Raw genomic sequence first — 26,378 nt, 5'->3', positions numbered from 1 at the left:
TGCCCCTGGACAGTGTAGTACTTGTCCACGTCTAGGTATCTGGTCCTGTAATCCAACCCCCTCCCCAAGAATGCCTTCTCAGTGAAATGCTTCTCCAAGTCCCCTCTTCTAGGACTCCTTTCCAGCCAGCTCTGAAGGTAACTACATAGCATTTCCACATGACTTATCCTATAAATAGTTAATACCTGGCAAGCTAAGCAGCAACTTTTTATCACTAACACTTTGTGGCACTGTGAAGACCCTGAAGGTAAATATCTAATATCCCTTGTACCCCTCCCCACCCTCAGTGTCATACAGTGTCTATCATGGTCCCTTGGTGCAATCCCATTCGCTAAACACCAAAAAAGGGGATAAGGCAGAAAACATGTGAAGAGAGAGCCTGTAGCAGTCCCTATACTGTTTAAGCAACTTATTTCTTAAAAGTTTCTTTATCCTTAGATAATTGAGAATTTAAACTAAACTTATAGTCTAAATGTGTTTAATCTCTTCCATTCAAGTTTTCTCCTTGAAATATTGTATGTGTGTGTGTGTGGAGGCAGAGTGGGGGTGGGGGATAGCTTAGAAGAAGCATCAGATGGAAGTTAAAGTGGGTATTACTCACTGGACCATGAACTCCTTAAAGGCCGGACACTTATGTGTCATGTTTACTCCCCTACTATCTGTGCAAGTGCATATTCCTTCAATATTTGTTGCATGGATTCATGTGTGAATGGACAAATTCTAAGCCTGATCACAAACGGGTGACTCTCTGAGGTTTCTCAGTGTCACAGCCCTGAGAAGGTCCTATTCTCCTTCTTTCCTCCGGTTCTCTGACCCAACAAACCCAAAAATGGGAAGTCTGGTACCTAATCCAGACTTCCATTTCTACCATGTAACAACAATAACAACAATATATTCCTATTGGAAATTGTCCCAACACTCCCTAGGCCTGCACGGAAAGGAGAGGGGGGCTTCCTGCCCATCCAAAGTAGTTGTGTGCCAAGATAAGTACCTTGGCTTGTCCCAAGGTCATGAGCGACTTTGTCAGCAAATGTTCAGGTAATTTTAATGAAAGAGCAGAGAGGGGTAGAGTTTACATAGGAGTTGACAACTGTTAAACAAAATCTAAAAGCTAAGTAAGTCTTACTGCTCTTCAAGGTAAGAAAGTCTTCAACTGAGGCAAAGGATCACCTTGACTTTTCTAGAACTTACTAAATCACTTTAACTCCTTGTTAAATAAGCAGAGAAAAAATTTCAAACTGTTAAGTATGGTTCCTATTAACACTGTGATTGATCTGGCGATTATGAATGATAACCCATTTTAAAAATCACAATGGAATATTATTTCTCAAAGCAAAATTAATTTAAATCAAATGTAAACTTTGAAGCTCTTGCAGATGGAATTACAGAGACATCACTGCCACTGAGAAGTCTTCACCCAACCATCATCAAGGTAGGTGACAACACTACTCCTGGCACAATCATTTCTGCTGGCTTTGTTGTCTGTAAATAAGTCCACACTGGACAGCTGCTGAGGAACCTTATTTAGTGCCTTAGAATTCACCAATGGAAACAGTTTGTTCAGATTTAACAAAACAAGGATGTGCAGGTACATCTTGTGACATGAGATAAAATGCTGCTATTTTTAGAAACCTGAAAACAAGCTGCATTATTACAAGCAAGAGAGCATGCCAGACCCGGCAGCCTGAGGGTGATGAAAAGACACCAGGGGCAATGCCAGGGACGGTGCCAGGGCACATGACCCCCCTCTCTGGAGGCTCAGCCAGCATCCTGTGCCACTCCGCTCTACCTTCTGAACAGCTGAGATCACAGCTGTAAGAGCAGACACAGAACAGGGAAGGGAAAGGGACGGGGCAGGAAGCAGAGAGGAAGGCCTAGGGGAAAGTGTGGAAAAAGAAGAGAAAAAGGGAGAGAGAGAAAGAAAAGGAAAGGGAGAAGATATTGGAGGTACAGCAACATCAGTATTTCCTCAAATGCAAACTCTCTGGTGAATCCTAGGAGCAATGTGGTAGGACCTCTACCCGTCTCACATCTGGTATTCCTCTGACACTGCCACTGGATGATCAGCAAATACATCAATGGCCTTGTGGACTGGGATTCAGTCACCTTCAGTTGATAGTACAATGTTCTGCTCTACACATCCCCCAAAAGCCAGAACAAATTTAGAATGATCTACTACCAACTTTTTCATTTATACTAAACCATAGTTACCAACGTTCTTCTCTTTGCTGGAAAATCATGGCAGAAAATGATGATTCCTCTTGTGTTACTATGGAAACCCTAAAAACTTCCTCTAGAAAGCATCAAAAAAGGCAGCACATAACCCCACCCTGACTTTCAATCACAATTCTCTCCAAGGAAGAAAACTGAAAATTAGATGGATTCATTCCGAGTTCCCTTTTCCAATCAAACAGATGGAATTTAGATAAGCTCTTGAAGCAAATTGTGATTCATATAATAACATGTAAACTTATTTCAACTCTCAGAGGTTTCTCTGAAGATTTTGATAATTAAAATATTCCTGTGGAACTCAAATTCCATTAAAGCAATATAGTTAAATATTTTTGTGCCCTGGCCAAAGGGCCAGAATATTTGTGCCCTTCGCTCAGTTTATTAAAATACTGATGATTATAAATACTAAGAACCTGTATAAAATTTTTTTTCCTACATCCTTGTTTAATGGTTTTTCAAAGTCATCGAAAAAAAATGTGTATTTAGAAACCCCCTACTATGTGCCAACCATAATGCAAAAAATGATCAAGAACCAAATAAGTATAATTATCAGAAACATCCTTCTAAGTCTGTTGATTTAGGGTCCATATGTGACACATTCAAATGAAGGTCCTAAATTAACAGGCCAAGCACTTTCCCAATGAAACTCCACATTAAAGAACATGCTCTTAACATGTGCCAACCCTGTGCTTGCAATGTCATGTGATCAGTTCCATCCCAGCCCCACACCACCCAACAACCTTACAAGATTGGTTTAATTACCCTCACTGACATAGATCATAACACACAGGCTTAGAGAGATAGAGTGACCTGCTTGTTGGTCACAAAGCCCTGGTCAACTGGAAAACCAGGACGAGGCACCAGCAATGAAGGAGTAGGGTTTTTACATAGCAGACAATGGAATCTGACTCTGGCTTAAAAAGCGAAACCTGAATATGATGAAAAGATATGGAAAGTCCACAGATTAGAAGGAAAAGAACAAATGAGGCCATACAACAGCCAGAATGAGGGCAGTTTGGATATCTGGATAAGAGAAATGAATGAGAGGCACTATCAGCACACATCAGCTTCCGCTACTGCAGGGCCCCGAGTTTCCACTGAAAGGACATGCGGACCGCTTGACTGGAGAGGCTGGGCCACTTGATAGACAATACTACCCAAACTTCCTGCAAACTGCCCAGGAGAAATTAGGAGGAAAGGAGGAATGAACAGTGGACAAGCAAAAATTTACTTTCACCAAATAGTATTGAGTTCATTACAATAACATTGCAATAATTTGCCCAGGCCACAAAGTTTGTAAACTCTGGGAAGTATATTAAAAGTCCATGTCGTTTTCTCCACAGGTTGCTACAAATGATTTGAGCAGAGCAGAATTGGCTTCAGACCATTGAGTTTTAGATCTGAAAGGAGTCTCAGAGGTTAACTAGAATAATTCTATCACTTTACAGGTAAGGAAATTGAGGACTTGTACAAGGTTCCACAAGTTAGTGGCAGAACCAGGAAAACTGAGCTTGTCTTGGTCCCAGGCCAATCTCTCCGCTACACTGTACCACATGATGTAGTGTCATCACAATACAGTCTACTTCACTGCACTTCCAATGCAGTGAAGGAATCTGGTCATCTCCTTGCTGTTGGCTGGCATCGTAAGCACATTTTATCCACTAGTATAGTCCCAAACCATATCATCTCCTCCTGAAGTTTCCTTTGTATAATCATGTCCCAATTCTGGAGCTAATATGGCAGCTTTAGGATTTAAATGTTCATAAAGTATTCTATGTTTTCAGTCATTAGATAGTTTTTCTCAGACTGATTCACCAGTTAAAAAGAAAATTTAGATGACTAACATTTAATAAGCGCTTGCTGATTTGCTGGGTATTTTTTAAGCCATTCACATATAGGTGCACAAGAATGTAAACCTAGAATTGTTTAAAGAAATAGAAATCAGAAATAACCTAAGTGATAAGCATTGAAGGGAGGGTTGCATCAAACCATAATATATCTATATGATAAAAAAAAAAAGATTATACAAACGTTAAAGTTATAGACATGGAAATATCTCATGATACATAGTTGAATAAAAATTTTATGCAGGAAAAGTATATGCAGCAAAATTCTATATTTCTACAAAAACAATAGCAACCCACATATATGAATGCATGCATATATATGTGTAGATACACACATATATGTGAATATACACATATGTGTGTGTACATATATACATACACACATATAAAATTTATACCAAAATGTTAACTTGGGAGTGGGGGAGTGAAATAAAGGTGATTTAAAATTTTCTCCCTATTTTTGTAATTTTTCTATTATAGATATTTATTTTTTCCTTAAGTAGAAAATAGCTTTTTTTAATGTTAAATGGTTGGCCATCTAGGCAATCCTAAATGTGTCTGATAACCTGAACCTCACTATCCACACTAAGCCCATCTGTATTGAAGAGGCACAAGGCCCCAGAGGCTGAGGAACTGTGCTAGTCCCTGCACACAACCAGCCACTTTAGCTGGGGAGGGACCTCACTGGGAGTGAGTGCACGTTCTCCTCAGAGCAGAGGCAAGGGAAGCAACAGTGAGACCTCCTACCCTGGAAAGGCCAACTCTGTTTTGTTTTTCCCAGCACCTCTTTAATTTCAGAGTCCACAGATTGAATAGAACAGCTCTTGCACACTTGGACTTTCAAGAGAAAATAACTGCCCTATATGTTCCTACATCTAGGGATGGGGGCGGAAGGGTGGGAAAACAGTACAAAAAAGACAGGTTTGCTGGTTCCAACTGTCAATGATTTCCTCCTGTAATTTTAGAGACAACAAGTGTACCTCTTGCTCCAGATTTAGGTGCCTTGTTTCCAAAGCCAGAATCTGTGTGAAAGCAGGCAGTGAGAAAGGAGCTTTGCAGCAGTCCCTCTGCCTTCTCCAAGATCTCCCCTCTGACAGGCAGCATGGCGATTTAACTGTCAAATACTAAGCAGCACATCTTTCAAGAGGCTCCACAGACCACTCCATAAATTGACAAAGGAATAGAACAAACAAACAAGTGCCTGAAAGCTTTTGTGTTGCCATAGCAACTAGCTTAGCTTTCCCAAGCTCACAAGGTAAAAACTATTCCACCAAAAAAAAAAAAGAGAGAGAGAATGTAACTAATAAACTTGACATTTTATTAATGCTTCTGTATATGCCAGACCAGTGTTTCCAAAATCAGCCACAGCCAAAGCTAACTCACCGCCAGGTCAAAACTGCCCTGGACCTGGAGGTCTAGCAGGAAGTTTTTGCTATTAATGTTAAGTGAGCAGAGATGTCAGGCTGATCCACTCAGCAGACATTTATGGGACTCACATCACACCACAGAAGGAGGCTACTACACTGTATAACATGCAGTACTTACATCTATGAATCATGAGTAGCTCAACTTCATGAGTAAATAAGGTCTAGAGTAAAGATGGGGCGGGGGAGTTTAGGGAGATATGAGGGTCTATCTGTGTGGCCCTATACTAAGTTTCCTTTACAGGCTCCTGCCAGAGACCAGAAGCCTATCAAGACAAATGGGGGCCATGATTCCACCCTTGGTTTGTGGCATTTGATGTCTTGGGAAAGAAGAGGCCAACATGCAGACTTTTCTGACTAGTAATGGTACCCATCATCCAGAGGGATGATAGGAGGATGTCTCAGTGTGCTGCTTGTGAACCACAGTATTCAACCTGTGTTCAAGTGGTAAAAGCAGTGCTCACTTCCAATGTAAAATTATCCTCTTGTCACTTTTGCCATCATGCTCTCTAGTCCTCCCATCTAGCCAAAAGATGGCGAGAGCATGAAGGTCAACTTGATGAAAGGACACTGCTGGTGGGAGCATAAATTGGTACAATTTTCCTACAGGGCCTCAAACACCATAAAAATTGAGGAGTCTCTGACATAACTATTACACTTAAAGAATTTATTCTAAGGAAATAATCATAGACATTCTAAAGGTATAATTGCAGTGCTGTCCCTAATAGAGAAAAATTAGAAATAACATAAAAGTTCAACAATATGAAAAAGGTATTGAATTTTTGTACAGCCCCACAAAGGAATTCTGTGCAACTCTCAAAAAAGCTATAGAAAAATATTCACACTATACTATGTCAAGGTTTTAAAATAAGTAAAATATCCTTTAAAAACGTATATAGATGCAGCTATGTAAATAACTGGAAAGCTACATACCAAAATAATGATAGTTCTCTGAGTGGCTTCACTATGGTTTTTGGTTTTTTTTTTCATTTATCAAATTGGCTACAATAAAATGCTATTATATAATTTAAAAACAATAGAATCTTGAAGAAGAAGAAGGAGGAGGAGGAGGAGGAGGAGCAGCAGCAGCAGCAGCAGCAGTCAGAAGGTATTTTTATTTCATGCTGTTCCCAGGAAGGGATATATAAAATATAATTGATTTTTAATTTATGTCCTCAAATTAAAAATCATGAACTGGACCAAGAGGCTGGAAAATGGGCTGTTTATTAATTGCCTCCTATGTATAACGTGTTGAGATACTGACTAAACAATGTAGGTGCCAAAACCACTGAGACGTTGTAAAAACAAGGGAGTAACATGAGGTCTGCAAGTGAAGTAGGATGGTAGCCCAACGAAAGTAGGAAGAGGAGTGTATTAGTTTTCTACTGCTGCTATAACAAATTATCACAAACTTAGTAACTTAAAACTCCAAAACTTTATTATGTTACAGTTCTGTAGGTCAAAGTCCAAAATAGTCTAACTAGACTAAAATTGAGGTGTCAGCAGGGCTGCCTTCCTTGCTGAAGGCTCTAGAGGAGAATTGTTTCCTTGCCTTTTCCTGATTCTGAAAGCAGCTCAAATTCCTGTGGTTAACACCCATCCCTTCATCTTCAAAGAGAGCAAAAGCAAGTCAACTCCTTCCACACTCACACCACTCTGACCACCACTTCTGCTTCCCTCTTCCATTTGTATGGACTCTTGTGATATTGGTTCTACCTGGATAATCCAGGATACTCTCTCCATTTTAAGGTCAGTTAATTAGCAACCTTAATTATCCTTCATCATGGACCCTATCATATTCACAGGTTCTGGGGATTAGGATGTGAACATCTCTGGAGGGTGGGGGGCATTATTCTGCCTACTAGAACCAGTTAGAAAATCATTACGATGACCCAAATGAGACCCTGAAGAATGGCAATAGCGGTGGGGATGGGGTGGAGAAGGCAGTTCCATCAGATATGAAGTTGAAACTTGTAGGATTTGGTGGCCAATTAGAAGTGGAGGGTGAGTTGGAGCCTAGGTGTGAGGTGAGAGCCATCACCACTCACAGAGGCAGGAAACACATGCAAGGGAGCAGCTGGGGGAGAAAGATAGAACGTGGTATGCGTGTAGAACTTGGGAGGCTCATGGGATGTGGGGGGACACATGTCTAGGAGCATCTAGCTCTGTGAGCGGCTGCTCTGGAGGAAGGTCTGGACTGGATAAAAAGAAGTGGGAGACGGCGGCAAAAAGCCCCTGGATGAAGCAAAGGAGAAGAGTGGGATGAGCTGTCTGCTCTGATATGAATCACAGAGAAAGACTAGAAAAGCCTTTCTTTATGGATATCATCATTTTATACTCAGTAGCCACAGGTTAAAAAGCCCTAAGTAACATGTGAGCACTATATAGGACAAGAAAGATTATTCCAAAAGTGGATTAACCAAGCTGCCCCCTTCCTTGCTCAATTAAGACATAGGGAAAAGCATTGTATGTTTCCAGTTCTAAAGTACTCCTCTAAGTTAACTGTATCACATAACTGCCTTAAATATAATTCAATCTGGTGAACTGTGTTATAAAAAGGCTACAATATATTTCCAGCAGTTTTAACTTCTTTTTCAGTTAAAAAAAAAAAAAAAAAGCAATTGAACAACATTTAAAAACATATTTTAGCCACAGGAAGTGCACACAGGAAGTGGCTTAAATCGCTCTTATAGCTAGTTTGGGAACCGCCTCTCCTAAGGCAGTTTATTTAGAAGCAGTCATGGGGTAAAATAAGAAAACCCACTGGATCTCCTAAAGTCACCTTCGAACCTCCCACAACATATATTCTCCAGGGACACAAATATTCCATCAATGTAGTAGTCACGTAAACCTAAGATGTTTCAGATGTACCTTTACTGTTAACTCAGGAACCAAAGGCAAAAGAAAAAAATATTTTTTAAAAAAAGTATTGGTTGCATCAGTTTTGGTTTTGTCCAATTACTACTGAAGCAAATATTCTCCCTTGAAACATTTAAAGTCCAGAAAAAAGCATGTGAGTAATAGATCCAGAAGGGTCCTAAGCGATAATCCAGTGAATACAACCTCCTCTTACATATGAGGCCACTGAAGAACAGAGAGAATTAATGACTTGCCCAAGGACACTTGACCAGCCCCAGTATCCTGGGTTCAACTTTCAGGTTAATATTCCTTACCTGGCCCTTTCTGAATCTCTCCTCCTCATCCACCCAGTACACATTCACCTCCACATACAACAAACACATTTTATCTACTCCTGTCCATCTCATTGCATGAAATTATAGATGCCTAGAATTTTCTTTGCTTGTTTTATACCCACCACTCATATCTCCAGGAATCTGAACAATGTTTTTCTCATCTGCTGAACCTGAGAGGTCAGCCGGCAGGATTGCCTAGCAAAACTAGCTCCACTGGTCCTTCCAGAGATGCACTGAGCAGAGCAGGAAGAATTGACTACATAAACAATAACCAGAAGTTTCTTTACAAGTGCTTTCCTTTGGGCCTCAGAATGGATAGAAAAGAAGAATTAAGCCAATGCTGAAGAGGCAGAGCAGCAAAAACTTGTAGTGTGAGGATTTTTCATAGACATTTAGCAATGTTATTGCTCCACGGTACAAAGTACTTTTCCTCCCACACTCACAGGTTGTCACTAATGAATGTGCATACAGAAAGTGGCAGGCTTATGTCTATTACATCACCTTGCTTCCTGAAAGAGACAGTACTTTGGGGTGTGCTTTTATCCTTATTTACGTACTTATCCTCATTATCGTGTTCCTGATAACAAGCTGTATGCTACACTCTAGCCCCCAAAGGAAGCAACGCTCAGTTCTTAACCCAGGTTATTAAAAAATAACCAGACGCCTCTAGTGTGCCTTTGAACAGAGGAGTAACCAATATCTACAAACATGAGCCAATCTTAGAGAAAAGAAACAAGCTTTGTAAATGAGAACAAAATGTAATTGCCACCATCTGCTCCTGCCAATCCCCAGAAGACTGGCCTTCTCACCTAGATGTAAAACAATCAGGTAGCCACAAATGCTAGACCATGGGACTTGGCATCAGCCTACCACATGACTAATGACTACAGGTCACTAATCCTCGCATACAATCCCACCTGGCTAGGTATTCAGACACACAGAAGGAAGGCTATACCTAGGCTCGCTCAGCTCAAAGCTCCATGACGGGGTCAAAATTAGTTTAAAAACTGACACAAGCATAGGAGAGTGAAACTTGAGTTACATCCTGTCTTCTTGCCAATAGCTGCACAGAAAATAGCTTTTTATCACCTACTTTCCTTGGGGCCTCTGAATGTCCATTCCTGTCTCTAGTGATGGGAAGAAAAAGCAAAGCAGTTTGATTGCAGCTCTGGTCAGTATCCTTTCTCTCCTTTTCAGACATACATACCACCTCTTGCCTCTGCCCAGTTCCAACTCTCAACCTCCCTCCATTTCCTGTCACGGTCAGATAAACCCACGTGACACAGATTCATAAGAGGTTTAAACTCCCAGCACTAAAATATTCTCAAACTGATCAAAAACAAAGCAAAACGTCAACAGGTTACATATCAAATTTACTCCTAGTATGTCTCTTAAACTGTTTTCAAAGTAAATTGCCCCCCTTCCCTCAGAACACCAAAGTTAGCCCAAGAATTGTTCAGAATATCCAACTCACCTGGCTCTGTGGAACATTCACAACTGCAAAGCAAGTTAACCCGGGCATGGTATTTCCTTGAGAGAGTTAATTCAATAACTGCTTCAAGGCTACCTATTTCCTGAAAATGCACCTCCACGTCCCCGTCTGCTCCTAAAGCTCAGTTATTAATTTTTTTCTAACTCTAGGTCATAATGAATTTTCACCTTCCTTGATGTTAATAATACTCACTCCAACTGCACAAAACTTCAGTTCCCATCTAAAAGAGGTAAAAGAAAGCTAGTTGCTTATTTGAGCGCGAGAATCACCAAAGGAATGTTTGCTAAAGAGGAGGTAGAGAAACTAGTCTGACTCACCATGATAGCTATTAGAACCTTCTGTCTTAATAATTTAATAACTTATTTTTTGCAAATACATAACCACCTGTTCAGTGGCATTATTAGTTCTCTCTTTATGAGTGAAATTATCTTCCTCATAAATTTGCTCCAAGTTATTATTCATTTGCTATCAAACTGTAAGTAATTATTCCCTTTAGAGAGCAGATGTAATTTGCTGCCCTGATGAAACTCAGACTCTGGTCATAAATATTTTAGTTAATCATAAAAGTGCTTTGTTTCTCTTATTTGTGCCTACAGCCCCTAAAATAAAAAGCAAGTGCAAGATAGCAGCTGGGATTTTGATGGAGACAAAATGCCAAGTCTCCCATAAATATCATAACCTGGAATAAAAGCACAGTATTTCCCAAGTATTAGTCATTCACTTGTTCATTGAATATCTCTATAGAGCTTCAGGCTTAGATGAAGCCATATTTCCTGGAATTTAAAACCTGGAGGGTCACAGAAAATCATAGGTTAAACTGTGAAGCCAGAAGCAATAGCTAAGCTGTTACTCTGTAAAAACCAAAAATATGAACTTATGTGGCATGAAGGACTATTGTTGTTGAGTTGGGACAGATTTTAAATACTCTTGCTTCATACAAGAGTCATATAATTACAGCTGAGAAAGTGTTACAGAATGTCTAATTAGTCTGTTTTCCCTATATATGACAGAAAGAGAGCTAATATTTTATTTTCATGTGTACTTTAAAGAAAACGTAGAAACTTAGAGTTATAAAAGACCTCACTACAGTGGTTCATATTTCTGCAGCTAAGAACTTGCTTTGAAATTGTTATAGGCTCTGAACCCTCTCTCCCCTTTTCACAAACAAAATTGTGTTAATACATTCATAGGATGTATTGATGCTCCCTTAAAATTCATCCCTTTGAGGTTCTCAAACTCCAATTTAAGAATTTCTGTTTCAGAGGTAATATCTGGGCCATGCCTAAGTCCAATTCTCTCATTAAGCCAACACACACACAAAAATTCCTTTTTCACATTACAGCTCTTCAAGAGAGTGGAAGGTGCTCTCCTTTCAAATGACCTTGATTAGACATTATTTTTATGCTCCTTTATTTTCCCTTCATCTTTTCCCAAAGCGAAGCAGCAGAACATTCTGAGAAATGAAATGGCATGTCTCCAATCGAACTGAGTTGCCCATCACTGTGAATGTACAGAAAATGGACTCTCACTTGTTCGAGGTATTGCAGAGAAGACTCAAGAATCAGGAAGGGAACTGGAATAAATAGTCTCTGAAGTCCACTCCATGAGATTTCATGACTACGGTGAACTCTAATGCCTGTGTGTCTGTGTCCTTCACAGAGATCGCACTAAGAACTAAATACTGGGCTTCCCATGAAGTTCACTCAAGCAAAGTACATGCTCTACTTTCACTTTGTATATTAATTTGGGCAGAATCAACCTTATTTTTACCCCGCAAGTAAGCAAATTCCTTCTGGCATCTAGGGTCTCATTGATTGTTGGAGATCACAAGTTGGCTTCTATTGAATTCTAAGTAAATTAAACTCCTCCATCATTTACACGTGGGCTGCTAAGACACCTCATCCACCATTGTTGGTAAGTCATTTATTCGGTTTGTTCACACAAACAATATATTTTTATTGATAGCCTATGACATACCAAGTATATTCTAGAGATACAACCAGGAGGGAGAAAAAGTTCCTGCCCTCATAAATTTACGCAGTAGTTTTCCACAATCTGAACCATGACCCTGGTCCTAGAATGTCCAAGTTTTCCTTTATTTTTCCATTCTTGTGAAGTCTAGAATAAAGGATAAAACACCTCCTTTTCCTTGAGGATAAAACAAGAAATATATGTAGGTCCCACAGAGCTTTCAGGTAATTATTCTGGGACTTCACCTTCAAGGTGTGAAATTCTGACTCATTCACTTCAAGTGAAGAGCGAGAGGAACATAATCATTGCATCATAGAGCGTTAGAAGAAAATAAAGCAAAAACATGAAAGGCAGCCACAAAAAAAAAGCCTAACCTTGAAATTCTCCTAAGAACAGAACTCATAATATGTGTGCACAGGAAAACTGTAATTATACACTCCTGCAAATCCTGGAGACGAATCCCTTCTTTTTCATCTATTAATTACGATAGGCCTATGCAGTGCTAAATAGTTTCTGAGGTAATTTTGGAAAGTGTTTGTTTCCCACAATATTAAGTGCTGAGAATATAATCAGCTTCTTAAATGCAAATGCTAATACATCAGTTGTGTCCACAGTGAACACTTTGCACAACACGTGATTTGATACTAATCTTTGCCAAGATTTTCTTCGGTAATCACAAATTAACTGAAACCTGCCACAGGAACTCCTTCCTTACTGCCAAAAAGCTCTCTTTTTAGGTTTAACACTTTCCAATCTAAACATGAAGACTCACTGCAGGTGTAAATAGCTGAGAGAAGAGAAAAGGCGGAGGGAAGAAATGGGAACAGGCAGTTGAAGAACATCTTATGTCAGACTACCATACTAGGCTACTATGTCAGAGACTGCTAGTTGCCCCCAATATCTATTGTTTCCTTCTTCCTTAGGAATATAACCACTAATTATTAATTATTAGCTAGGCAAATGGCTGTCCCAGAATAAATATGGCATTTCTCAGCACCCCCAACAACTCAGTGAGGCCTTATGACTAATGGCTGGCCAAGGAGACGTAGTGCAAATTTTATGGGCAACTGTGCAATGTGATGAGGATGGTGAAGCAGTAAGACAGAAGGAGGCTGGGTCCCTGATGATCAACAAGCCAACGCAATGGTCCCAAACTAAACTGCCTATGAACTTGGCTTAGGTGAGATAGAAATAAACTTCTAACTTGATTAAGGCACTGTAATCGGGGGTTTGTAGCTAAATTTAGGACACTACAAACCTGTATAATCCACATAGTACTTCTGTAGAGTAGCTATTATCATCCCCTTTTTACACAATAAGAAACCGAAGACTATTTCTGCTAGGCCCCTCAGAAGCATAAGAATCTCATACACGAAAAAGAAAATATGGTGGTATGAGAAGCGAGCAGCACATCTTGGTGCAAAAGACAGACAACAGTACTAACTAGATGGTCATAAAAGTTTTTCATATAGAATTTTATGGATTAAAAAATATTCAAACCAAGATTTAATTTAGGTACTTGATTTAATATTGAAAACGCACACTGTACCAGTTGTTGACACACTTAATTGCTGCTACTACTGCTGCTAACACCTTTATTCTTAGGTTAAATTGCATTGAAGTTTCCAAGTCTTGCTTTACAAGTTCATCAAAGTGACAACTCTAATCTTTACATTTTGTAAATATTCCATATATGGTGACACTGAGGCATTTTCTTGGCTTAAAGGTCTTGAATGCCTTTAAATGTTCTCAAAGACCTACAAATTAGTAGGGGTCTTATGATACTTTGGTATAATCATCTCAACAAATAAGTTTCACACAAATGACCCCTATCCTCTATCCTTTTCTTCACTGTATTCTTTTTTTATTTCTCCATGGCCTTTAGCATAGTGCTACATATAACCAGGGTCATCAAAAGTCATTTGAAGAAATTGTCTAATATGCAAGAATCACCACCTCAATTTTTATGTCAAAATAATTTCAATGTCTTCATACCCATTTCCTTCCATCATGGACAGTGGTCTTTCTTATAGAGTATTATGTAAGTATTAACTTTGCTTAAGATTTAACTTTTAATTCCTCCAAACAAACAAACAATAACAAGACTGACAGCAGTCTTGAAATATATTAATTGTAGTCTTGATGACAAATGTAGTCATATAATCATGTTTGTCAATATGATGTTGAAGGAAGGTCAAATTCCTATTAATAATGTGTTGATTTTGAATCTTTATAAAGAAGTGACAGCATGATTTTTAAGAACTTTAGAAAACATACCAAATACTAGATAAGATGTAACAGTCAAACATTTAAGCTGAAAATTCACTTCTATTTGTCTGGCTTAGGCATTTAGCTGTACTGAGTCCCAATAATTGCATTAACGTGTTCAGAGGCTATAAATAAAGTTGTCTTCAAGATCTTAGTAGGACACCTGGTAGGAGACAACTACTCAACAATAGCTCAAAGTATCTGCCCTCACTCATTGGCCAAAACACAGAAAGGGATTATCATCTAGTGATGAGATTATGAAGTAAGAGCTTTGGGGAAAAGGGGTTTTGGGTCCCTGGAATGGTTGTTTAACTCTGTGCAATAAACCAAAGAGGTACAAATCAATATAACTTATCACCAAAATCAATGCCATTCAAGCCACATAGCATTTTTTAAGAGAAAAAGTTGAAGAGATAGCTGTTTGATTTTATTGATGTACTTTCTGTGAATGAGTTTGGTACCATAGTTTCCATCATTTATGGCCCAACTAGTCGAAATATTCTTTTGTTACACTAATAACTTTCTGTGTAATTTAAATATCCACGAGGGTCATTCTCTACCAGCATGCCAGAATGAGCAGAAAGAATGGCATACAAATAATCATTCCCCCTTTTTCCAACATTACTGTCATCACCATCAATAAGAATTTTAAAGCATTTCTTTATCTCTATACACATGGCACTAGTTGGGCCCTAAGTGTGATCTCTCTTTGAAAACTATGCATTGACTATTAAATATGTGCCAGATAGTCTCTTTCTAGACATAAGAACCCTGGACTCACTTTAAATCCAAGGAAAAAATTCATAGAAGTACTTTCTTTGGATAAAGCAGCTAGTATTTTTCTAAAGCTAAGACTTGAAACCAGGTCTGTCTATTCAAAGTATTTTCTCTTAACCACTGTACTATTACTGACTCTTTCATCTCACTTCCAATAGGACATATGCTTTGAGGTTGTTGCTCCACAGCTGAGAGACTGGTATCTCTCTTGCTGGGTCCGCCATGTGACTAATAACAACTTGCAGAGTAGCTGGTTTGGGTTAGTCAATGTTGAAATGAAAGAAGCCAAACACATGGTTCTTCAATGGCTCTGTGCCCCTTACTCTAATCAACAAAGCTATCAGAGCTCAGGGAAGCAGCTCACAACCTGAGGTGACATTACTCAATATGGATATGGACAGCTAAGAAGAGAATCAAGAGTGAATATATAAATAAGGCAAACATAAAATTAAATATTGACACTGCCTACAGAACAAAAGGTTATGAACACAACCGAAACACAGAAGTTTCCTGTTAGAGAGAATGGGACAAAGAAAATGGTCCCCCTCACCTACGATTAGTTACAAATAGCTTCTCAGAGAATTTCAGGTGCTGTCAGAATGAAGCAGTGGCTAGTGACCTTTGCAATAAAGAGTGATAACGTTGGACCTGATTCAAAGGGCAAAGTAAGCAGAAGGAGAAGGTTCTAAGACAACCCACTGCTATAGAAACACAGTTATGATGATGAAGCAACACAGGGACATTTATTTGGTTCAACAAACAAGATCTTCAATGCTTACTGTACCAGGCTCTGTACTAGATGCTGAAGGAACAAAACTGAGTAAGTCCGTGTATATTCTCCAGAGGCAGACGAGAGGAAAACACAGATTTAACCTTCTTATGTTAGCTACTAAGCTGACAGTGAGCACAGAGGGCTGAGGGAACACAGAGGAGGTACTCCTAAGTCAACCCGAAGGTTTGAGGAGAGTTTACTAAAAACAAGCCTAAGGCTGCTAAGCTGTTTAACCTAGTAGCTGAGAGCATGAGATCTGCAGTCACACTGGACAGGTTCAAGTCCTAGCTCTATTACTCACTGCTCTGTAAATAAGGCGACCACTTAACCTTTATGGGCCTCAATTTATTCATCTGTAAAATGGAAATAAGAATAGTATCTACTTCATGAGGATGTCCTGATGATTAAGACTTAAAAGAGAGTCTGGCACATGCAGTAAACAATCAATAAAAGTTACCTAGTGTATTGATGAATAGAATAATATTAATTCAACAAATAAGTGAATGAATTCAACAATTTGGAGGTGAAGAGAATCAAGGTAAAGTCTGCTTGAATATCAAATGGCTACAATGCATATGGACACCCAAATTTCTAATGGGCCGTTGTACACACTAGTCTAGAAACAGGTTCAGAGCAAGAGCTATAAATTTGAAGGTAGTCGAAGTCATAAGAATGGATGAGCTCATCTAAGAAGAGAGAGAGGAGAGAGAGAAGGTTAGGACCAAGTTCTGAACACATCAAACATTTAGAAATAGGAAAGGAAGGGGAGCCGGCAACAGAAAATTGGAGGTAGGAGGAAAATTAGGTGCAAGGTAACCAGATAGATAAAAGGCAAAGGAATCGGCAATGTGTGTATAGCAAGGTAGGGTGGGGGCAAATTAGTATGAGTTCAGTACTATCAGAGCATAAATTGAGAAGCAGGAGGAAGATGAAGACTGAGGTAAAAGTAGAGCCAGAGGGTGACAAACTTTGCATGTCAAGTCAAGGACTTTAGATGATTTAAAGGCTAAAAGAGATTTTAACGAGGACAGATGTGCATACTAGACAGCTGGTATCTGTGAGAATGAAGTCTATGGGAGGCAGAATAATACCCTGCCAAAGATGTATATATCTTAATCCCTGGAACCTGTGGCAAAGAGGCATCACAGTTGCATAGTGGAATTAAGGCTGCTAACCAGATAACCTTAAAATAGGGAGATTATCCCAGATTATCCAGATAAATCCAATGTAATCACAAGGGCTCTTAAATGCAGAAGAGGGAATCAGAAGAGAACCAGACAAGTGGTAGCAAGAAAAAAATTCAACCTGCTATTGTTGGCTTTGAAGGTGGAGGAAAAGGGCCACAAGCCAAGGAATAGGAGCAGCCTTTAGAACCTGGAAAAGGCAAGAAAATGTACCCGCCTAGAACCTTTGGAAAGAAACTCGGTCCTCCTGACACCTTGATTTTATCCCACCGAGATGCATTTCGGACCTTTTTTTTTTAATATCACAAATAGATTTTATTTGTCACCATGAAAATTCTGAATTTTAAACAGATTCTTAGTCTAGGGGCTCATATCCATCAGCTCGTTCAACTTTAGCACCTGTCTCATCTCCAGTAGCTTTTCCAAAATTGCTGCCTTCATCATGAAGTTTCATGAGTTTTCCCAACTCGAACTTGGGCTTCTTCAGCATTTTGACTTTTCTAACAAAGACATCATAGAGCAGATAAATAGATTGGCAAGCTATTTCTATGTCTTTTCCAAGGCTATCTGGAATCAATTTATTGACCACTTCTTTCAAGTCATTTGTCTGTACCTCTCTGGTCATGATTTCCATCATCTTCTTTTGGATTTGGTGGACCTGTTGGCTGAGCATAAGAGATCTTCTGAATCTGATTGTTGCATTTTTTAGTAAAGTCAACACCACAGAGATGAAGCAGTTTTTGACCATAGAGGACATTTTGTCACAGGTAAGATTCGTGCCGTGGAAATCAGGCAGTTTTTACCCTGACCATCCTCAGTAATTAGCTTGAATTTTCTAAATGCATCTTCATCATTCTGCGGATCAGCTAGGCTCACTTCAAAAACACAACCCTTGAGACTATTAGATGTGATTTGGGTTCTTTGAGTTCCTGTGACTAGTGTTTTCCCAATATTTCTTATATTGAACATAGCTGCTGCTTTCACATCACACCAATCTTCCTTAGAAAATGGGTCAACCACTTTCTTCTTGGATCCCTTTGTCTCACCTTTTATAAGGAGCTTGTTCTTTCCAACAAGTTCATGACCACAGAACTGAATGATAATAAATTTGTGTACTTTTAAGCCACGAAGTTTGTGGTCATTTGTTACAGTAGCAATAAGGAACTAATACAATGTCCTTAAGAGGTAAAAATATTGGAAGCAGAAAAATTAACTAGGAGGCTGTTGCATTAGTGTGGAAAAGAGATGATAAAAGTCTGTCTTAGAAAAATAGGAACAGGGTAGGAAAGAGTGGTGCTTCTCTGAGCATCTGTTGTTTACCTGTTCTTGTGATTAACAACATATTTCTATCAGGTGGACAAGTAGATCTCTTCATGAAACACGTGTTTCAGCAAAGTTAAGATAGATCCCCATTGAAGTAAAACCTACCTAATAAATTAAATTGGAAACTAATGCCAAAGGAGCTTTAAAACAGCAGTCACTCATTTTCATGCTGACCTTTTAAAACTGTATCCAGGACCTGCCTTTTCTTCTGTGAATCCTCCCCATATGTTGAGTTTAGTTTTGTATTATTTTCAAAAGTTAGAATAATGTTTTTATAACTCTTAATTCTCTCCTCTACATTTCTCTGTCACCTAAAATGCCTTGCCTACATGTTTGCTCTCAGGAGCTACCTTCTGCTTCTGTTTTTTATACAGGTAATTCATATTCATTATAGAAAAATCAGAACACAAACAAGCAAAAGAAAAAAAAGGTAAATCGTTCTAATCCCACTCCCTTCAGATAAACATTTTTTGCATTTTCAGAGGTATTTTTGAGAATGTTTAATTAATATATTTATACATATTCATATATTTTGTGAAAAAAAGAACCATACTCTTCTAAAATGTCATGCTTTTCTTGTCAGGGAATATATCATGAATCTTTCTATGAATATAAGTAAACATTTAAAATATAATTCTTAATGGATGCTAGATATTTCAACATAAAAATATGCCATAATTTATTTACTCAGTCCCCTTATCGCTGGACATTTTTAATTTTATTTTTCCTTTACTACCCTCCCTCCATCTTCTCTGTTCCCTCCTCTTCATCCTCATTTCATCCAGGTGTTCTCAGACATCAACACCGGTTACTTTCAGGTCAGCTGCAGCATATACCTCCCGCTCCCACAGTTGCTCTGGGTAGCTGCCGTATCTTCCCCATCTGACTGACTGACTACTCAGAGTTCCCAGACCTGTCTTTCCAACATGGCACTGAGTCATAGTGTGCTTAAAACAGAACAAGAAACTTCACCTTTGTCAATACCATTAATAGTGACTGGCAATCTTTATCAGTCTGAAAATTCCTCCATGCTAAAGCTTTGGTTACTAAGATTAAAAAGCTTCCTACTTTATTATTGCTTATAGTTTATAGGTCTGTGTTTACTTATAATTAGAAAAGCCTTGCTACATCATGGTCTTGACTTTTATTTGCAAGTGACAAAAAATGACAACTCAAGTGGCTGTAAGCAAAAACAAACAAACAAATCAGGTTGTTCACCTAACTTAAAATCATTTATGATCAGATCCAGATGCTCAGACAACATCAGGAAGCAATCCTTCTTGACCTCTTGGCTCTATTGTCAATTGTGTTGACGTTACTTTCAGGTTAGGAGTTAGGAGGGGTTCCCTTTAAGGTAGCAGCAACACTTCCAGGTTTCTATCATTATAGCTCCAACTCCTGTAGAAGATTGCTTCCTTCTTCAACATCTTAAAAGAAAACTTGAAACTGGCTCTAATTAGACCACTAGGGTCATGTACTTGTCACGATGGCCCAGAGAATGGATAGGCTCGTTGATTTAATTAGAGCTAGGCTATAGGCCTTCCATACGATGGCCAAAGACACCAAGTACGATTACTAGAAGAGGGCATCGGATGCTGTATAAGCAATACAGTGGATGTCCTTGCAAAGATGGAACTCTCTAGGACAGTGACCTTCACTTTATGGGGTCACAAAACCCTCTGAGAGTCTTATATAAGCTCTCAATAGCAGAAAATTAACAAAAGCACACATAAACACACACTTGTAGACTGCAGATTTATTTCCTTCAGTAGGTAGACTATGCAAGTGGCCTTACCTAGAGCTATGTTTCTCACTCATTTTTCATGCAAAAATGGTATTTTCTGAACAATGACTGAAATAAATCCATATTTTGCCCTGGAAAAAAAATTTGTTCTAAGGTAAATTTCAACAAGAAGGTTGAAGTTGTTCGACTTGAGTAAGCTGATATTATCAAATGGTTTTGAAATAGAATGTAAACAAGTCCTGAAAAAAGATGACTCATAAAGACACGGCAGCCAAGAATCAAAGCAACCATCTTTCACCTTGACAGACAGGCAGACTTGTATCAAGGAACAAGAATGCGCCAAGGTTTGGGTTGAATTCACGTTGTGCCATTTCCTTTGTCCTCAAACCCATGAGATCATCTTTGGCAAAGACTATATCAGTGATGCACTGATGTCAGCAGTGAGAGGATTAATAACCCATGCTTTAATATAAAGGTCTTTCAACTAGAAGAAACCTTCAAACAAATTCTGCAGTGTTTCCAGAGGTCTACAGACGTCTACCCATAGAAAAATCAACTGACAAGGCATTGTCATGATAGACTCCAGCACACAGGAGAAATTTTTCCTGCTGTGGAATTCACATAGATATCTACTTTCGTTATAGTGGCAACCTGACCAAAAATAATCACCCATCATGGTGAGTTGAGAAATAAAAATATATACCTAATTCAAATATATAAATATATTTGTGTATATATGTTTATACGCAAATTCAATTGTATATGAATATGTGTGTATATATGTTTATTTATTTATATATTTATATATAAATATTTATATATTTGTATAAATAAACATATATGTGTGTGTATATGTTCATATAATAAACATATATACACACATATTCAAAAAGAAAACCAATAGAGAATTAACTCCTTTCTGCCAAATGGTTCCAAGTAGGTTTTTTATTTCCCTCAAAATAAATTAGTTTAAATCTGTGCTTCTCATTTAATTAGATGCTTCAAAAACTTGATATCTAGAAATTAAAAGAATTTCTCATAGTAGGGAATTTCATATTGTGGTCCTATTTGATGGTTATGTATTTTTTATATATAAAACATACATATACACATATGAACATTATACATAGGCAAATAGATACATATATATAAACAGTAAGCATTTTTAAAAGAATTTATCATTTTAAAATACAAGGTCCATGAGAACAGGGTCTTTGTTCTCTTTGCTGCTATATCTCTCTTGGCCAAAGATCTAAAGCCATGCTCATTAATCAGTTTTATCATGAAAAAGACTGACATTTCGTTTACCCTTTGACTGCCCTTGGTGTCTTATTTATAAAATTCAGAACATGACAGGAAGAGAGGGGTATTATTTAATGTCTCCCCCTAACCACAACATATGAAGAAAAATTAGAAGACACAGAGAGTATAAAGGTTTTCTTCTAGACTAAGTGATTAGGAGCATGGTAGGGAGACTAGCGGAAGCAAATAAAGTTGAACCAGATCATGTACGTCCCTCTGTGCCATGGTGAGGATTTAAATCTGATTCTGATATGATGGAGGCCACTGGAGGGTTTTGAGCCAGAGTGTAACGAGGCCTGATTTACAGTTTAAAAGGTTTATTTTGCTGCTGTGTGGAGAATAGGCTCCATTCTGGTGTTGAAGAAGGGAGATTAGTTAGGAGACTCCCTCAGTAAGTAGGTCAAGAGAGGGGTAATGGTGATTTCTACCTTGGTGACAGCAGAGGAAGTGGATATATTTTTGAAGGTAGTGCCAAGCCAACAGTTATGGCTGATACATAGGTTATAGGCTGTGAAGAAAATGGAAGAATTAAGGATAATGCCACAGTTTTGAGCTCAGCAAACAGATAGTGCCACTTTACACAACTGAGGAATGCTTAAGGAAGAATAGGTACTGAGGAAAAATCAAGAGTCTGTCTTGGACATGTTCAATCACAGATGCCTACAGGACACTCAAATGAACATGTCACTCGGATAAATGAGTCTGGATTTCAACTCAAGACTGGAGATAAAAATGGGGAATTCTAAGAGTGTGCTAAAATAGTATGCATGTGGCTGAATGAGATTCCTTTGTATAGACATCATGATTCAGCAACAACATAACATGTGGAGCTTTTGCTTCATCGAAATGGCAAAAATAGGTATATTTCATCTGTGCTTCATCTGGCTTCAGAGACCAAGATTTTCCTTCCAGTTGGAGTTTTGTCTGGCAAAGAAACTTTGCTTGAACTTCAGCCTCAGAGGACATGAGGCTTCTCCGATCTTGAATTGACATAAGAAATATACATATTACAGAAAGATTAATGCTCTCTCAAACTGAACAAATTATAACTCTCTACATCATTTCAAAGATGTCAGTGGCTTTTAACGTTTCTAGAAAGGGCTCCTCAAATAGCAAAAACAGGAGAGGCTATCCTGAGAGATCTTGGTAATGTCATCCATTTGCATGCTAAAGAGATGTGATCTACCTGATTTCTCTAAAACCTGCTTCAAAATATTAGATTTGCCAGGTAAAACTCCAGCTGGAACTTCTCCAGTTGTGTGTGGCTTCTTGTCCTTTGCACTGTAATAAAAAAGTTTGTAGACAAGACTATTGTGTTGGGCAAAACCAACCTTCTCTTCCCATGGAGATTTATTTTGCTTGGTGTATCTTCAGCATGCAGAGATGTAAGGTCCTCCCTTCAGCTTTGTTGTCTTCAAGCTTTCTTTGGGGGGGAAAAAAAAAAAAAAGAGAATCTTATATTATTTTCTTCTTATTATTTTTGAAGTTGATAATTAGATAAATAAAGTCCAATAAAAAATATAAATAATTATAATATTTAAAGATTTTCACCAACAGATTTTAATTTCAAAACCTGAAAATGGCAATAATTATGTATCACCTAAAATTATACATCAGCATCCCACACCACTCTACTCTGAATGTATGATATGACATTAATTTCTTTTCCTTGAAAGCAACCTTAAGGTGTAGAAAGGATTTTTTAAAAAGGTGTAGAAAGAATTAAAAAAAAAAAAATTGGGGTCCAGCCCATCAATCTACTCAAGGCCATAGACTATGTTGACTAAAGTGTAAAGTCTTCATGTTTCCATTGTGGCAAATTGTATTCCCAGAATCCATCATTCATTTACTCACTCATCCTTTCGACAAATATTTGGCAATCATGTATTATGTTCTGGGCATTGTGGCTCTGGGGATACAGCAGCAAGCCAGACAAAATCCTTACACTCATACACTCACAGTCTAGTGGTAGAAACAGACAAACTAGTAAACAATAAGTATATATTTTCAGACAGTGACAAGTACCAAGAAGAAAAATATAGTGCTGCAAGGAAATATAAATTTGAGCTGTCTGTAGGGTGGGGACATGGAGTAGGAGAGGATTTTTTAAAGGACATCACATTTGAGGCAAGACTTGGATGAAATGAGGGAGGACCAAGACTCCAGATTTCCCAGTAGAATTCATCACTCCCTACCTCATGTTTCTATTGCACTTTATATCTATTCATTCTTTTTGACAAAGGTTTCTTGAGTGCCTATCACATCCCAGGCACTGTTCACAGAGCTCTATTGTGGCTTTAGTTCATCCTGTTTCTATCCGTCCCTACCAAGAGAGTGCAGTGATAGAGACGAGGTCTTTGTAGCTCCTTTAGTGCTTCGTATTTGGGGAAATAAAGTGTTTGATGGAGAGATGAAAAGATGGATAATTGGATGGACAGTCTACACCTCAAGTACTTCCAAGAGTCAATTTTATTATTTTCCTCGCTGCTCCCTCAGTCAATGTTCATCTCTCAGAAGAAAACCAAGGTTACACAGACTCCTCCTAGAGAACTCAGCATAATAAATCAGGTCAGGCCTCTTGGGAAATAAAGGATTCGAGTAAAAGAAAATCTTTGATTAAAAATGTAGTTCATTATTCAACAGTCTTTGCTAGACAGCAAATATAAAGGCCATAAACCTTGTCTTAATTCAATAATTCAAAGAGCTCCCAAAGACAGGGTAATACAAACCGACTGTTTTGAAATTGTACCCAACAAGTGACTCACTGGTCCTAAGTGCACACAATGTTATACTTGTGTATGATGTTGTCGGTGCAACATTATTCAGATGTCAAAAGCAAAATGAAAATAAATTCAGTAATCCTATCCAATCTTCTTATTTTAAAGAAGACTTCATATTCCCCACTTTTTAATGTTTAATTCTGTTTCTCGGTGCTTAGAGAAAACTTTTTAAATTAAAAGTAAGTTTTGATAAATCTTTAGTCTCCCAGAATGGGACATGTACCAAGAGAAATAATACAAAATATTAATTCGTTCATCAAAATTAGTTATTAAATGGCATTAAAGCTTGAAGACATCACTCCCATCTTCATACTGCAAATATACATGACATTAATGAATTTGCAGTTGAATTTTTGCCAGCATCTCTTGTAAGGTATATACCAAATGACTTCCCAACAATTTTCTGCCTCTATAATCACACGGTAAATTGCAACAATAACGTACTTGTTTTCCCCTAACTGCACTTTTTGGGCAATGCAGATAATATTCCTCATGTAAACTCCCGTTTCTGTTGTTTTAAAGATCAAACATCCTTTCACCTGAGAAGCACCGAGGGGCTGGTTTCCCTGGCAACGTAATTTGCTTCCAGTTCAATGGAACATCCAGTTCTTTTTCACGGGTTCACTGCACTGAGAGGCCAATCATAGCTCAGAGAGCTCCACTGCCTTTGCAAAGCTCTATTTAAAAAAAAGTCTGTTGCTAAGGTGTTTTTGTTATGGTTAAACGAACCTCTTAAATATTGATTTTAATGCTTTCAATTTTTTAAGCTGCTCTGCTTTCAGCTTTTTCTTAAACACATTGGACACAGCTCCTCTGTGCCTCTTATTCATCTAATGTGGCTCTTTTATTTCAATGATGCAAATCCACTGGCATCTTCTTTTGTAGATTTTTCAACCAAAAACAACAATCATTTGAATGAGGATGGGCTTGGGAGAGAACCTGTTTTTCCAAATGTGGCTTAAACAATCCAAAACTGTAACCAAGTGAATGCCCCTCTAAAGTGGCCAAGCCTTAACTTCTAGATCTAAAATACTTAAAAGTACATTGACTGGGGTTGAATTTGTATTAAAGGAATGTCCTTGGACCATTCTGGCAAATGCCTAGTTCTGACAACAGATTTTCAAACCTAGTTAGGTTCTAGTCTGCAGCCAGATCTTCAAATTCAACCTCTGCACCCATTTCAGGAGTATCGAGTTATCCAGTTAGAATTTCTGTAAAGTCTACAGCCATGCCACCCTGAACAAGCCCTATCCCATCTGATCTCGAAAGCTAAGCAGGGTCGAGCCTGGTTAATACTTGGATGAGAGACCACCTAGGAAGACCAGGTGCTGTAGGCGTAAAATATATATATATAAAAAAAGAGAGAGATTGTAAACTGACAAGGTCCTTGCAATCTGTGAGGTCGACCAAGGGTTGCTTGGCCTAAAAAAAAAAAAAAAAGAATTTCTGTAAAATATTTGTCCTTCAGGATAAAAGAAATCTGTATGGTCACACTTTACAAATTTTACTCAGAAAAGTTCAGGTTACTAAATTAAAAGTGCTGCCTGTATAGTTAACAAATAGGCAAGAAACTCTTCTGTAACAAAATCCCAGTGACACGGCATGTTGTTGCCAAAGGACAAGCAGCAGCTCGGGGTAATGTATAAAAATGAAATACTGAAAACAAACACAGGAAAACAACCTTCTGAAAATGGTAGAAAGCCATTCAGTGCTCTACATGGGGGGCTTATTACCTCATCTCACCAAAGCTAGCTTCAAGTTTTAGAACATACTTAAAGACAGTAGACATTTTACAGAAAGTATTAAGGTAATATGATGTTATATTAGGAACAAACAATATAAAATTGGAGTGCCTGTATTTATATGGATATGCATAATAACAAGTAGGAATAGAAATAGTTATCATAATAGAAATATAGCTGTCAGATTTGAGGCAGAAATTTCCTATTCTTTGAGACTAAACTTTTTAAGTGAATGCAAACAGAAATTGAAGACTCTAATTGTATAACCATTATTGTGTCAAAAACCAACAAAACCGGTGTGATACATGGTTCAGCATAAACTGTGG

General features: G+C 38.2%; 1 protein-coding gene and 1 pseudogene across 1 annotated transcript in view; one reads left to right on the top strand and one right to left on the bottom strand.

Moving 5' to 3' along the window:
* Positions 1 to 26,378, bottom strand: part of SYT16 (synaptotagmin 16) — a 200,621-nt gene that overhangs the window by 120,343 nt on the left and 53,900 nt on the right. The gene's annotated exons all lie outside the window — the stretch shown is intronic.
* On the top strand, positions 25,529 to 25,647 carry LOC120603971 (uncharacterized; annotated as a pseudogene).

Source organism: Pteropus medius, unplaced genomic scaffold (assembly GCF_902729225.1).
Source record: "Pteropus medius unplaced genomic scaffold, Ma_sr-lr_union100, whole genome shotgun sequence".
Lineage (NCBI taxonomy): Eukaryota > Metazoa > Chordata > Mammalia > Chiroptera > Pteropodidae > Pteropus > Pteropus medius.
The sequence above is the reverse complement of the archived record's forward strand: the minus strand, read 5'-3'. Positions and strand labels throughout refer to the sequence as shown.